Source organism: Anguilla anguilla, chromosome 6, assembly GCF_013347855.1.
Source record: "Anguilla anguilla isolate fAngAng1 chromosome 6, fAngAng1.pri, whole genome shotgun sequence".
In the NCBI taxonomy this organism is placed as follows: domain Eukaryota; kingdom Metazoa; phylum Chordata; class Actinopteri; order Anguilliformes; family Anguillidae; genus Anguilla; species Anguilla anguilla.
The window spans coordinates 41,420,059-41,434,753 of NC_049206.1; positions in this window are offsets into that span (position 1 = coordinate 41,420,059).

Consider the following 14,695-nt stretch of genomic DNA (forward strand, 5'->3'; position numbering starts at 1 on the left):
TTGTCATGACTTTACAAATGTATCTGGGCACAGAGACTTTGCTTATTCCATGGCATTGTTCAACCCCAAGAAAGCTGCCAGTTGCCAAGAAGTGCAGACCTGTCAACTCTTACAAAAAGTAGGTTTATAAAAGTATGCCTTAAGTACACTTTTTCTGAATTCAATCCCAGACACTGTACTTAAAGTGCACTTTCATTTTACTGTCCGGAACTTTGATCACAGGTTTAAAATACTTAAAGTATACCACTTTAGTATGCAAAGTTTAGAAGTAGTTCATAAGTTACGCTTAAAGTACAGTTCCAGGAAATACTTTAAGTATACTTAAAATTTGCTAATTTAGTTCCATCCTGGGTTAGAATCCTGGCCTGAGCCTTTCTGCATGGAGTTTGCATGTTTTCTTCATGTCCACATGGGTTTCCCACAGTTCAAAAACATGCTGGTAGGAGATTGGAGACTCTAAATTTTCCATTGGCATGAATGTGAGTGAACGATGTGTGTGTCCTGCAACTGATTGGCCACCTGTCCAGGGTGTAATCCTATCTCTCACCCAATGCAGGCTGGGCTCGGCTCCAGCACCCCCTGTGACCCTGTCCAGGATAAGCGGGAATAGATAATGGATGGAATTTAGTTCTAGTTTTAATTTGCACTTATTTTATCCTTTTAAAATTTAACTTGATTTAATTTATGCATACTGTAGGTATACTTAAATAAATAAACATTCATGTACTACTTTGTTGTAAAGAAACACTTACAAAGCAAGACTGGCTATATTCCTGTTATTGTTTGACCTAAGACCTCTCAAGATGGTAGCATAAACGTAATATTTTTGCTGTAGCAATCTATATCTTTTGAGTAACTCATCTGTGTAGTTGTCTAAAGGGTCAACCACAATCATGGAAGATATTTTTTTAGTGTGCCTCCATTCCATTTACAGACAAATAAAATGCCATACTTGCAAGGAAAGAAGAGGATGTGCAAGAAATCTGTAGTTGTCATATCTTTATTCATGATTTGCATCTGGCATTGGCATCTTCGTTCTTATCGGGGCCTGGAATTCTGTGTTTCACTCTAGCAACTTTGTAATTGTGATTAGATTGTTTGCTATTTACCTGCACAGACATTCCTTGGGGAACAAACTGCAATGGTAGAAAATACAGATACTCTATATGTTGCACAGTAGCTCTCTCTGTTTTTTTGTTTTGTTTTTGCTTCTTTCCCTGTGTATTATTTGGGCATTTTGCAAATGAACTGCAGTGCAAACATAACATGCTGAAAGCATCTTGTGTCTAACTGTTGAAGTTGCTGTCCTTTTGGAAATGACCCAAGCGAAATCTCACATGTCTCCCAGATAACATTTCCCATGTTTCTTTTGCAAAACAGATTTACATTCCAGGAAAATTTCCTAAAAAAAAACAAAAACAAAAAAAAAAAAAACACAGGAGGCTTAAAACAAAGATAAGACAGTTTAAACAATTGGCACTTAAGACATCATTCAGTTTTTTGGTCTTTGTGAAATACACAACTGCATCCACCATATTTCTGTTCAAGTAAGCAACACTAAAAGTGAGTAAAGCGTTACCAAAATTGATGTATCAAAACACCTGTCCAGTGAAACATGTTTTCTATTGAAAGAATCTATTCATGACAGTAAGTGTTTCACGGTCAATGACACTGTCAATACACTGTAGGCTATGCAGTGCAGAGAAGGCCAATACATCCAAAAGCAAAAAGGAGAAATTTAGACAGACAAATGAAATCACATTTGTCTGACTGTACCCAACTGTCACGCTGATAGCGTTTGCAAAGACTGATGTTTTTTCCCACGTTACGGTTGACCTGACGATGATCTAAATGAAATGGAAAATCAAATAAGAAACAATGACTGAATCATGCCACCAGTCGCTGAAGGATGTCTTGAAAAGAAAAATAGACACAAAGAGATGTAGGGGGTTGGGTGACTGAGACAGCAAGTAAAAAAAAAACTGCATTTTTGTTAATGAATATAGAATGAGCTCAGGGGACCTTCATCATCTGGAGATGTGATGTGGCTTGGACTGTGATGAGTCTTTTGCGCGATATCTGCTTTAGACCAAATTACCCATGCACACCAGGGGGATTTGAAAGGAATGAAGAAACCATCTGAAGACTTTTAATTTGTTTTTTTTGTTTTGTTTTTTGTTCTTTTTTTCTGAAAGCATACGTAGATTCCTGTTACTTTATTACTTACTTTAGTTACTTTGTTACATTGTGTCATTGTGTATGTTTAAGACAGGGGTAAAGCTTGAAATTATGTTAGGGAATTCATTATTACAAAAGGCTCAAGTAACACAATTATTTTATCCTAGGGCAAAATTATTTTTGTCTTGAACTAGGTTCTTAAGTGGAATTGCTTCCATAAATATCCAACTATTAAAAGGATAGTGCAAAATTGTTTGCCATTAATCTCAACTTGGTTGAAGTGAGGACAAACTAAAAACGTCAGCTTACATGAATTCAATTGCTCAAACTCGTCAAATGTGTAGTTTTTAAAATAAATGGCCATTGGAAAGAAAATTATATCTTTGAATACTCAGGTTTTTTCACTCACATTGAGTGTGGTCCAATCTGTGAATTATACAATGGAAAAATGCAAAATCGTTCCTTCAACCCTCCATTTTGTATGAGGGAAAAATAAAACTACAGAGTCTTATTGATGATATTAAGATTTAAAGATTGAAGCGTTTTCACATGATAACCTCCAAAACACCATCGCTGTTCACTATGCAATGGTTTAGGGGTTATTATTTAGTTTTCTTTGCCATGGCTAATTTTATTTGTGTTCATTATATGTGTTGTGTTCATCATCTGATGAAAGCAGCTCAGCATGAGTCTTTTTCTTCTGCATTCACAAAGAACATGGCCAAAACCCCTATCATCCAATTCATTGTTTTTTTTTTCTGAGCAGTGTGTGGGATATATAATTGAAGACTAAAATACATGCTTTAAAAAAAGATAAAACTCATCAGTAGTCATCCTTTTAAACCAGCAGATTGTAGGTGCTATTTCACTGTTGTCGGTCACTGTAGTCTAGTTTCTCTCTCGTTGAGTTCTTCCTGTAGATGTGGAGCAGTTTTATGATGGTTTCTTTTACTAGACATCACAAGATATTTGTCTATGATCTGCTGGTCTAAAAGAATGCGTATCTGCAAAAAAGCCCTTGCTCTGTGCTGTTGACAAGAAGAAAAGACTCCATTGGGCGAAGCACTATCAGCACTGGACCAAGAAAGACTGGGAATAGGCAGATACACCAAAATGTGAGGGTTGCTTTGGACCTTGGGCAGTTCCTTTTGGTTTCCACACTTTGCTCTTGCCACCACTGTGAGACAAGTGAATCTTGGTCGCATCTGTCCACAAGGCTTTTTCCAGAACTCTGCAGCCTCTTTTAGCTATTTCCTAGCAAACTGTAATCTGGCCATATTGTTTTTGCAACTAACTAGTTGGTTGCATCTTACAATGTAGCCTCTATAGTTCTGTTTGTGGAGACTGCAGACAGTAGCCACTGACACATCCACGCCTGCCTGGTGAAGAGTGTTCCTGATCGGTTGGACAGATGTTTGGGAGTTTTTCTTCATTATGATGAGAATCGTCTAGGTCTTCTTCCTTGGCCTACCAGGCCATTTGGGACTACTGGGCTCACAATTGCTCTCTTTCTTCTTGTAATGTTCGGAACGATGCTTAATCTCTTCAAGCTTAGTAAAAGGAGACTCAGGGCTGATTTGATTGAGGTTTTTAAATTCATAAAGGGGATTAACAAAGTGAACTACAAGAGGTTCTTCAGGTTGAGTATTGTTCGTAGAACAAAGAGACATAAATCAAAATTAGCAAAAGATAAATTCTGTACAGACATTAGAAATAATTTTTTAAACGTAGAGAGTAGTCAATGTGTGGAATAGCCAGCCAGGACATGTAGCAGAGGCAAAGACTCTGGGTATTTTCAAGACCAGGCTTGATATGGTGTTAGGTACAATTTAGTCTGTAGGTATTCAAAGCACTACATACAATTGAGTCAAGAAAATTGGGAGCTTTGTTGGGCCAAATGGCCTGTTCTCGTCATTGTGTTGTAATGTTATGTCTCTTACAGTTTTTTTTCTCTCAGCCTCATAACAGCTTTCTTGACTTTCAATGGCACAACTCTGGTCCTCATTTGGAAAATGCCAGTAAGAGACTCCAAAGGCAACCAAAAGCCTGGATTCAAGGTCAGATACTGAAAGCTCTTTTACACCTGCACTAAGGAAGCAACTGAGTCACACCTGACTAATCAGAAACACCTGTGGAGCCATTTGTTCCAAAAAATTATGGTGCCCTAAAATTGAGGGACTATGTATAAAAAGTGCTGTAATTTCTACATGGTGAAACCAGAATGTAGAAAAATACCCTTGTGTGTGTTTGCTTGTGAATGTACATTCCAGACTGAGTAGGAAAATGGGGAATACACGTAAAGCAAAAACATTAAATAAATAAAGACTACTAAAACAGTATAAGGAGTGCAACACATGAGTGAATACCATTTGATACACACATTAAATATGCTAAATCCAAGCCACTTTTCACAAAAGATAAAGATAAATTTGCATGATGAATTAAAAAAGCAAGTCAGTGTAAATGCAACATGTGGCAGTTTTATGCTGACCAGTTGTTTGCTTGGCACAAGCCATGGTAATTTTAATTTATGAAAAAGAACTTAATGGCTACAGCTTCTCCTTAGCCCCCGGACTGTTTTAAAAACAGTGGTGCTAATTTAAACAGACAAAATGCATGTTCAATTTGTTGAACAGAGCCTAATGGAGAGGCACTTAGAAAAAGTGCCCTGTAATGGGTAGTGAGTGCCATATCTCATGCTGTGCAGGGTATCTTTTATCAAACTACCTACGTTGTGCCCTGCTGACTTCTTTTAGCATGGCTTTGAACATATGCCCGATTTTTACTAACATGCTAGAAGAGAGCTGTTTTGCCTTGATGCAGAGGAAAGGGTTTTATTTTGCGTCTGAAATCAGAATTAGGAGATCTCTGTGATTAATTCAATAAGTCATATAAGAATTTAAAAGCAAAACACAACACTTTCTTTATTCAAAGTTAAGGCCACAGTGCAATAGCGGTTAAATTAAATCTAGGCCTTATTCATTCTGTTTCATAAATGTATTTTGTCCGCGGTACACGCCATTTGTTTTACTTTGCCCATCTCCTTCCTACTAGGTGGGGCTTCAGTACAGTCTGGGTGCAGACATACTGTCTGTTTTACACTTATTTACTTTTATCACAATATCTTTATTATTGCTTGATATAATTCTATTTTTGCTTTTATTCAGTCGTTGAGAAAGCAATAAGAGATCTTTAATGTATTTCCCTTTTGGGCAGATTTTTCTGATTCATGCCCTTCTCAGTATTATTGATGTTCTCGCAGTCACCAGTCTGTCCTGTTCAGTCGGTATTAAATATCCAGTGATGAGGAGCGTGGTAATAAAAGGAGGAGAGCCGTTTTCTGGGTCGTAGCGTACCCTGCGCTTTCCCCTCTGATACGCAGCATACCCTGCGCTTTCCCCTCTGATACGCAGCATACCCTGCGCTTTCCCCTCTGATACGCAGCATACCCTGCGCTTTCCCCTCTGATACGCAGCATACCCTGCGCTTTCCCCTCTGATACGCAGCATACCCTGCGCTTTCCCCTCTGATACGCAGCATACCCTGCGCTTTCCCCTCTGATACGCAGCATACCCTGCGCTTTCCCCTCTGATACGCAGCATACCCTGCGCTTTCCCCTCTGATACGCAGCATACCCTGCGCTTTCCCCTCTGATACGCAGCATACCCTGCGCTTTCCCCTCTGATACGCAGCATACCCTGCGCTTTCCCCTCTGATACGCAGCATACCCTGCGCTTTCCCCTGTGATACGCAGCTTCCGAAGGCCGCGGTTCGGCCCCGGCTTGTCCGAGGAGAAGAGGCCCGTAAAACGCATCTGGGAAACGGCCGCTTTGCGGTCAGTGGCCCCCGGGCCCTCGTTTTACAGCGCGTCACGTTTCGTCTCAAAACACAGTGCGCGCTCTGCCAAAGTTCTCAGTCGAACGAAAAAAGTAAGGAGCCCGTCGACAGGGAAAATGTATGGTGAGTGGGCAATGGAGTGGGCAAGGCAACTGTGGGCAAGGCAGCCGCACAGCTAGAGAACAGAAGGTCCATCTATGGATTTTGTGCGGCCAAGACAGTGTATCACCCCTTATCTTTGTTTAGCAGCACAGTGCGATTTACAGCACTGTGAAGAGAGCCACACATTAGCAAAGGGAGGCATAAGCTGCACAATGGCTGGAAGTACCGTATTTAAATAACAGACTCGTACGATAAGCTGAAAAGGCAGCTCTCCGTGCTAAAAGGCTGAGTGCTTCAGATGAATGAGTCGCTGACAGGGCGTGACAGGTTTGTCCATTTTGGGGTTCATTAAGCCTCTTTGGGGTTCTCAAACCTCACTTTTTATAGCCCTTCTGAGGTTCGAGCTCTCCAGTTTGGCCTTAAAACCCTCCATTTTGTGGAGAAAGAGGAGAGTATTTTGGTTTTTTATTTTTTAAGAGGCGGTTAAAACGGCTCACATCGCTGTCTGGAACCCTGTGCCCAGGGAATTTCATAGCGCGTGACTGACATGTGATTTCTGCCCTCTGCAGCTGTTTAATTTCTTATCCAACTTGCCCTTTGTCATCAATGACACGTCCCTCTCATGTGGAATACATTCACACAATAAAGTTCCCAAAACCATGTCTCCAAATGAAACAGAGGCAAATAACTATTTCAAGATTGTTGAATACAACCTTTCATTGAGAAAAAAACAAAAAACATAGCTGTGTGAAATGACCTCATTTAGCCTCTGTAACAGAGCACAGCCGGCTATGAATTTTAAGCATGCAGATGAGGCATAGTTTCATGAGATTGTATCAGAGCATTTCCTCCCAAGTCAAACCTGAATGGCTGTGCATCACATTCACAGGTCTCTATCACAGAAAGGCTGTCTTTTGTGCACATGGTTGTCTCGTACACAGTCAAACTCCCAAAGAACTGCTGGCCTCTCCCTCTTTTTCTGTTCATTTCCTCCACTGAATAGACCTGTCTTTCAAACAACAACGATAAGAGAACAATCAAGGCGATAACGATAGATTAGAAATGTTCCAGTAACAACTTGAGAGTTGACAATATACAGCTGTACACAGCTGTAATTTTCACTACTAATGTGAACTGGGAGAACCATTTCTAACATCAACAGACCACCTTTATGGACAGTCTGGTATGTACCAACCCCTATCACTGGGCTCATAACCCTTTAAATATCTTAATAAGACTAAAATTTACTTGTGTCAAAGACTCTGAATGGGGCTTATGTCTAGTGCTCTTCAGTAAATGAGCAATTATTTAAACTGTCTTGACCTGTATATTATGGGCGTGTACCTCTAATCTACTCCTTCCCTGGAGCTTTTAGTAAGTTTATTCAAATGCACTGGAGCCTTTTACCCAGTCTTCACATTACAATTCACTGGCAGGGTAAAACAGGATGAAATGTCCTTGTACTCAGCAGATATGTAGATTACATTCTTTTTTGCTCAGCAGAGTCCCTGACCAAGGTGGACATTTTATAAATAATTCCAGGTTCTTAGCCTTGTGAAAACGGTAAACAGCCCAACATGGCAAACATATTCCCCCGAGTTACCTATAATTTATCTATGTAATATTACTGTATATTTTGATTCAAAATATATGAGAGTAAAAATAAATAAAAAAACAAACTCAGGTGAACTTCCACAGCAACATAAATTGCAGATGTTATTTTTATAGCTGTCATATGCATTTGCATGAGACACACTGTAATTAAAATTGTATTCCCAATAGGGTTTTTTAAGTCACTGATAAGTAGGGGGAAAGTAAAACAAGGACAGAGTAGAAACGGCCCTGCTCAGCATTGCAACGAAGGGGAACAGCACTAAAATAAGTTGGCATCAATTACATTTCTTAATAGCAAACAGTGGTACAGACTGACATGCAGTTACCACTTCAAATGACTCTATTCCTTGTTACAAACGTTATACCATACAGTTAGGTTTTTTATTGATGCTGTAAAAGGGGCACGATGGCACTTTAATGGTCTTGAATATCAGAAGAACGTCTCACCTGTCTAACTGGCCAAGCAGTGTGGTAGTGAGTTCAGGCTAAGAAATACTTACCATCAACGGGGTACCATGCACTGGTCCCTTAACCTGAACCGCATCATTATAACCTCCTGCCGCATAAATGCATAATATGGAAAGCATAACCTAAGCTGACCCGTGAGATCTGTCCGCCAAGCCGGGGAAATGAATAATGAAACACAGATCCGATCAGACGTAGGAAATGTGGACGTGCTAGCAAAGAGGCGACGTTTTAAGGGCTCGTTTGACTCCCCACGACGGCACTGCTCTGCGGAACGTGAAAACACCCACCTAATATTTATTCTTCCTCGTTCTCTCCAGTCAATCCGTAATGGAGCGAATGCATGCAGGAGTGGTGCAAGATTTTTTTTTGCCCATCGGTACATGCCTCCGACGCTCTTGGTCCAATTCTGTTCCGAGGAACTAATTATCAGAAGTGCACCCTGGTTACCGTTGCAGCAGAACCATTCCTGCATTAATATTTCTGTCTGTAGTAACAGGCTGTTCCGCTCGTCTCGGCTTCGATCGTCTGCGCGGAGCTACCCGTTACCACTTCCGTACGGGGGCAGCTGACACCTTTGTGTTTATGATGAATGGTGGCCACCCTGCACCCTGATGTTCTGGAAATCAGGGGACGACAGGCATGAAGGCACAGAAGATTATTACAAAACTAGAAAGAGCTCAATACGTTCATCAGAAATAACACAATACAGTCAATCATCACAATAATTATTGGTAGAGGTACCAGCAGTAGTAGTGGAAGTGTTAGTGGTAGAGGCCATAGCAATAGTAATAGTAACTAAATAATAGCCGTCGGAATAGTACTACTACTAGTGACCATAGAAGAAGAATTCATAATAGAATAAAGAATAGTGGCACTCCAGCAAACAGCAACTGTGCTTCTGGTAGGCTAATGTTGTTTTCATTTTTTTCTATTAAAATTATATTTAAAATGTAAAATAAATTTTACTCAAGATAATTTATCATATCAGGCTTTGCTTCAGTAAATATCCATCTGCGTACAGAAAAATAATAAGATAATAAACATAAGCAATATAAGTTGTGCAAATAAGGTCATCTGCCAAGCAATGTTAATGATTTGTATTAAAAAAAAAAACACAGAACAGCACCTGAAACCTGCATAAGCTCTAGTTGGCATCAGGCCGGGGCGTTCAAGAGAACTAATTTCACAGTCAGTCACATTAGACACAGCATACATTCTGCATCTGTTGTGGAAAAAAGCAATTACAATCCAAATTAACTCGGCAGATTGAAACGCTTTAAAAAAAAGAGAAAAGAGACATGAATCATCCAGATTCAATCTTCAGGTTTGACATTCACCAAGAGGGAAAGGAAAATCATCCGCAAAACCATAAAGGATTTCAGACGCTGGGCATGGCATGTGCTGTACAATAAAGGAATTACAACCCCATTTAGCCAATATCATCCCCAACTAGTTTATTACGAACACAAAAACAAGAGGCATTCGTAGCGGACTCCATAGGTTCCAGCCTTTTCTTGTGTTCTATATCGATGTGTGTCAGTGGTCCAAATATTTGTGTGCAGGTGTAATTGCTGGTGGTCATCTCCTTAGACAGTCTATAAGTCAAATGAAAATATGTGTGGTTTTATTGCAGGTGAGTGAAATAAAGTCATGTATCTGACATGCACTTTCAACTCATTAGAATGACAAAGACAGTAGCATTATAACTGACATCCTTAACTGGCTAAATGGATGATTGAAAATGATGCATTAGAGAAGATCAGGCAACGGTTTAACAGAAGATTGCACTGGAAGGCGGTATAGACTACCTCATTGAAAGCTAAACAGATAAAAACGTTTGTTTGGCCCCTTGTCAATAAAACTACTCAATAACAAGCACTTATGAGAAAGTATCATCAATTCGGCAGTGGTAGCAATTATGCCAGAATTATTCACATTATTTTATTATTCACATAATAATCCAAGGGCTACTGTAGAAAAACTGGGCCAAAGGTATATGTTTCCACTGTGGCGCCGCGTGCCTAAGCTCCGCCTCTCTCTGTACTTTTGGCCGGGCCGCCAACCGGCCCCCTCTGTACCCCCGCCAGAAACAGCAGGCAGCAAACTAAGGAGCTCATCGCGGCGGCTATCATTCAATCAGGGGCCACAATCATTCAATCAGGGGCGACCAGCCGGCTCTCGTTGCCCGCCCCAGCTGCCGCTCGTCAACTGCGCTCAAAGGGGAACTTAAAAGCGGCCAGAGTTCACTCGCCAGGGGGCTTGCTTGGACTCCCAGCTTACAGTAACCCTGGTGTGATTGCCTTACAGAGACGGACAGCGAAGCCACGTGCCAGGATGAATCCTCTCAGAGCCTCCCCGTCTCTCCTGAAACCGGCTTGCCGTTTTTTGTCGGAAGTAGAACCCAGCTTCTCCTAAGCCCCTGCGCTCCTGCGGACTCCCTCCCAAACCCAAGGGGCCAGGATTTCTCCGAGCGCATGCCAGCGGAAGTAATGCTTTTTGAGCTTCTCAGCACAAATAATGACATCATAAACCAGCAACCTCGAAGGACTGCGCTGTAATGTTTGAAGAATAAGCTCCCTAAAAATCCTGAAACTCCGATGGTTTGCCATTTGGAATCCACACTACATTTAATCATATTTTGAGAATATGAAGAATAATTTCATGCAACAAATGGATGAATTGCGATTTTTGCATTCTAACCTAGATGCTGTAATCTAACAAATTCCACAGAGCAGCTACAAGGAGTACATGTTTTGCATTCCAAACTGGATACTTGGGGGGCTGCGCAATCTTGGGTGTTCCCAGTATCCATTGCACAAGAGGCTGATCAGGCACTGAAAATAGTGGCGTCCTGTCGTCGATCTTTATATACTGTCAATTTCCAAACCCCAGCCGCCTTCCTGTATTAAATAAACCACACCTGTTGGCTTGATTGAACTTAGTCCTCAGTTTCACCTTGTCTGTCATTCACACGGAAGCACTACAATACTTATTGCACTCCCTTGCACTGCCTGGTGAATGTCTGCTGTTGCTAATATCCAATCTTTAACGAGAACATTGAATACATCTTACTATTTATGATAGACAGGTTTATAAATAAATCGATCATGATGTTTCCTGCTGAATGTGCTCAACACATTTCTCAAGAAAATTTAAGTTAATCTTTTCCAATGTTAGGATTGCCACTGTTGTGAGGCGGGTGCTCAAATTTAAATGTACAGATAACATAATGATTAGAACAGGCCATTCACCTGTCAATGCTCACCATTTTCACTAAATTTACGTACTCTGATTACGGACAAACTAGATGGTATCTAACACCGTATCAAGCCTAGTCTTGAAAATCTCCAGAGTTTCTGCCTCTACTACGTGACCTGGCAGGTGATTCCACACACAGTACTCTGTGTGAAAAAAATTCTTCCTAATGTGTACTGAATTTACTTTTTGCTAATTTCCATTTATGTCCCCTCGTTCTACTAAGAGAACTCAACCTGAAGAGACTCTTGTAGTTCACTTTGTCGATACCCTTTATGAATTAAAAAGCCTCAATCAAACCAGCCCTGGATTGCCTTTTACTAAACTTGAAGATTTTAAGCATCTTAAGTCTTTCCTCATACCTTTTATATTTCATACCAGGAATCAATTTGGTTGCTTGTCGTTGAAACTTTTCCAGAGCCTCTTTCTTGTTGTACGGTCCCCAAAACTGCACACAATACTCCAAGTATGGTCTAAAAATGTATAAGATAAGTATAACTTCCTTGTATTTATACTCAATACTTCTGGCTATATACCCCAGCATCCTGTTGGCCTCTTTTTTTTTACTGCTACAGCACTGTGCCTAGAACCTGAAAGGCTTTGATCAACTATTACTCCCAAGTCTTTTTCAAATTGAGCACATTCCAATTTTGTTCCTCCCATAAAGTAATCCTACCTAATGTTTTTATTTCCCACATGAAGAACTTTACATTTGGCGATATTGAATTTCATTTGCCAGGTTTCTGCCCAATTCTGGATTTTATTTAAATCTTATTAGATTACTTTATTAGATTCCAAACTATTAGCTGGGCCTCCCAGTTTTGTATCATCTGCAAATTTGACTAATGTACTTTCTATGTCCTTGTCAAGGTCATTTATATTTGACGAAGAGCAGTGGTCCCAGCACCGATCCTTGTGGGACTCCACTTCCAACAGTTCCCTACTCAGATAATATCCCTTCTAGTACTCGTTGTGTTCTACCCTGTAGCCAGTTCTGAATCCCCTCTGAAATAAGTCCTCTAATTCCTACTGTTTTCAAGTCTCTGATGCGGTACCATATCAAATACCTTTTGGAAATCTAAGTACATAATATCATAAGCCTTGTTATACTCAAAAAACTTGGTAGCTTTTTCAAAGAATACCTAAAGGTTTGTCAGACATGACCTTCCCTTGCGAAAACCATGCTGGCTATCCCTTACGATGTTGCTATTTTCAAGAAACACTTCCAACTCACTAATGATAGATTCCAGTATTTTATGCATGTGGTGCAAGTTAAACTGACAGGCTTGTAGTTTCCTGGATCAGTATGATCCCCTTTCTTACAGTATATCCTTGTATTATATTACCTTGCTTCCAGTAGTCTGGTATTTCTCAAGTTTCTAAGGACTGTCTAAAAATACCTGCTAGTAGTTTAAAGATGATCACGCCAAATATACAATTGTATTTGTAATAAGACTTTAATAATAATAATATTTAAAACGTCAAATACATCTAACTATAAGATGACATAATGTATCTATCTACAAAACAAATAGAAACGCCATCCAGTGTATTCATAAAAAATAAAAATATTAAGTCCGGAGCACCATTGGAAAGCACTGCAAAAAGTACCACAGTATTTGAAATTTCAAAGCAACTCAAGGTTAGCTGGAGCCTGTTGAAGACAATCTAACTGTAAGTTGTTAAAAGCGTGAAAAGCTTTCAAGTAAAGGGTGAAGAGAAGCAGAGAAATATGAAATCACTTAACACTGGCCTATGGAGTTTTCCCATGACATTCAATTTCTTTTTTAAATCACTTCTTTCAAGTCTCCCAGACTCACACTGTGCTCATTAGATTCCAATGAACCTTCAAGCAAGTAAAAAGTAAAAAGTTCATAAAAAACATGTTTTTTATTTATAAATGACAAGCTTTTAGGACTGGATTCTGCTGCTGCGCCTACTCATGACTGATTTATGATTTAAGAGGAAAAGCCTCACAACAGCACTTGTTCAGCGAAGCAGCTCAACATTTTTAGTGCCACTGTGATCAGTCGCTGTACCAAAAAATAAGTTTGCAGACAGGTGTTCTGGGAGTCACTTTTATCCAGACTAGACACTATTACACTGACTCACATACTTTAGGAGCAATAACGACATGCGTGAGTAAGCTGACCCTTAATTACTGTCATATCACATCCTGCTTTGAGGGAGAAGAACAATGTTGAGAATAAAGGCATGCTGGATAATTCCTGATTCTCAGTCAGACTGGTTGACATGTGAAAAATAGTAGTCATTGGGGTTAGAATGAGACAGATTTAGCAATTTTTTTTTCTGATCTTACCTAAATTCTTTGGTGTTAAATCTGACAATGAAAACATGATAAATCCATAATGATTTTTAAATCTTGGTGACTAACATTCCACCGCTGAGATATAAACTGAAACAAATGGTGATTATCATAACAAAATAAACATATTTAAACAGCATGCAAGCAATCCATCAACCTCTGAGATAGCAGCTGCATTATTTTAATGCCACACTGTTTAACTGTCTTAAAGCCTAGGGTGATGACATGAAAAGAAAATGGAGAAAGAAGAAAATAGTTTTTGGGGCTTTGTGAAGGCAATCCAACATTTCATATCATAAGACGATATGGGGACACCATAAAGCAGGGCTGCCCAACCCAGTTCTTGGGGATCAAGGTTTTCATTTCAACCATAATTTGGCACACCTAATTCTATGAATTAGCAGCTCAATGAGATCTCTAGCGAGGTGTGCTCTGTAAGGGTTGGAGTGAAAACCTATAGGACAGCGTATCTCCTGAAACAGGGTTGGGCAGCCCTGCCATTGAATGAATGCAGAAGTGATTGGCCAATATTTTTTAAAGTAATCAGCAGAGATGTTTTATTCCAAAAGGGAATAAAACATCTTAATGCAATAATGTTATTATACGGTAAAAGACCAGACCTGTTGTCACTGTAGTTATTCTATGGTACAAGCCAACACCTGCTTCACAGTAATTATTCTATGGTACAAGACTAGACCCGATATTGCAGTTGACAATGATTACAGCTGCACTCTGCAAAGCTAGGACCTGTGAGAAGATGGGGAAGCATTACGGCTGGTTAGAATTGAGTATGCTACATGGTAGGAGATAGTAAGAGGCTTTCAATGACTTGTCAGGTGAGATGATGCAACTTAGGCTTTGCTATAAGGACACAATAACACCACCTACATGATATGACCCCTCTATACATATTTG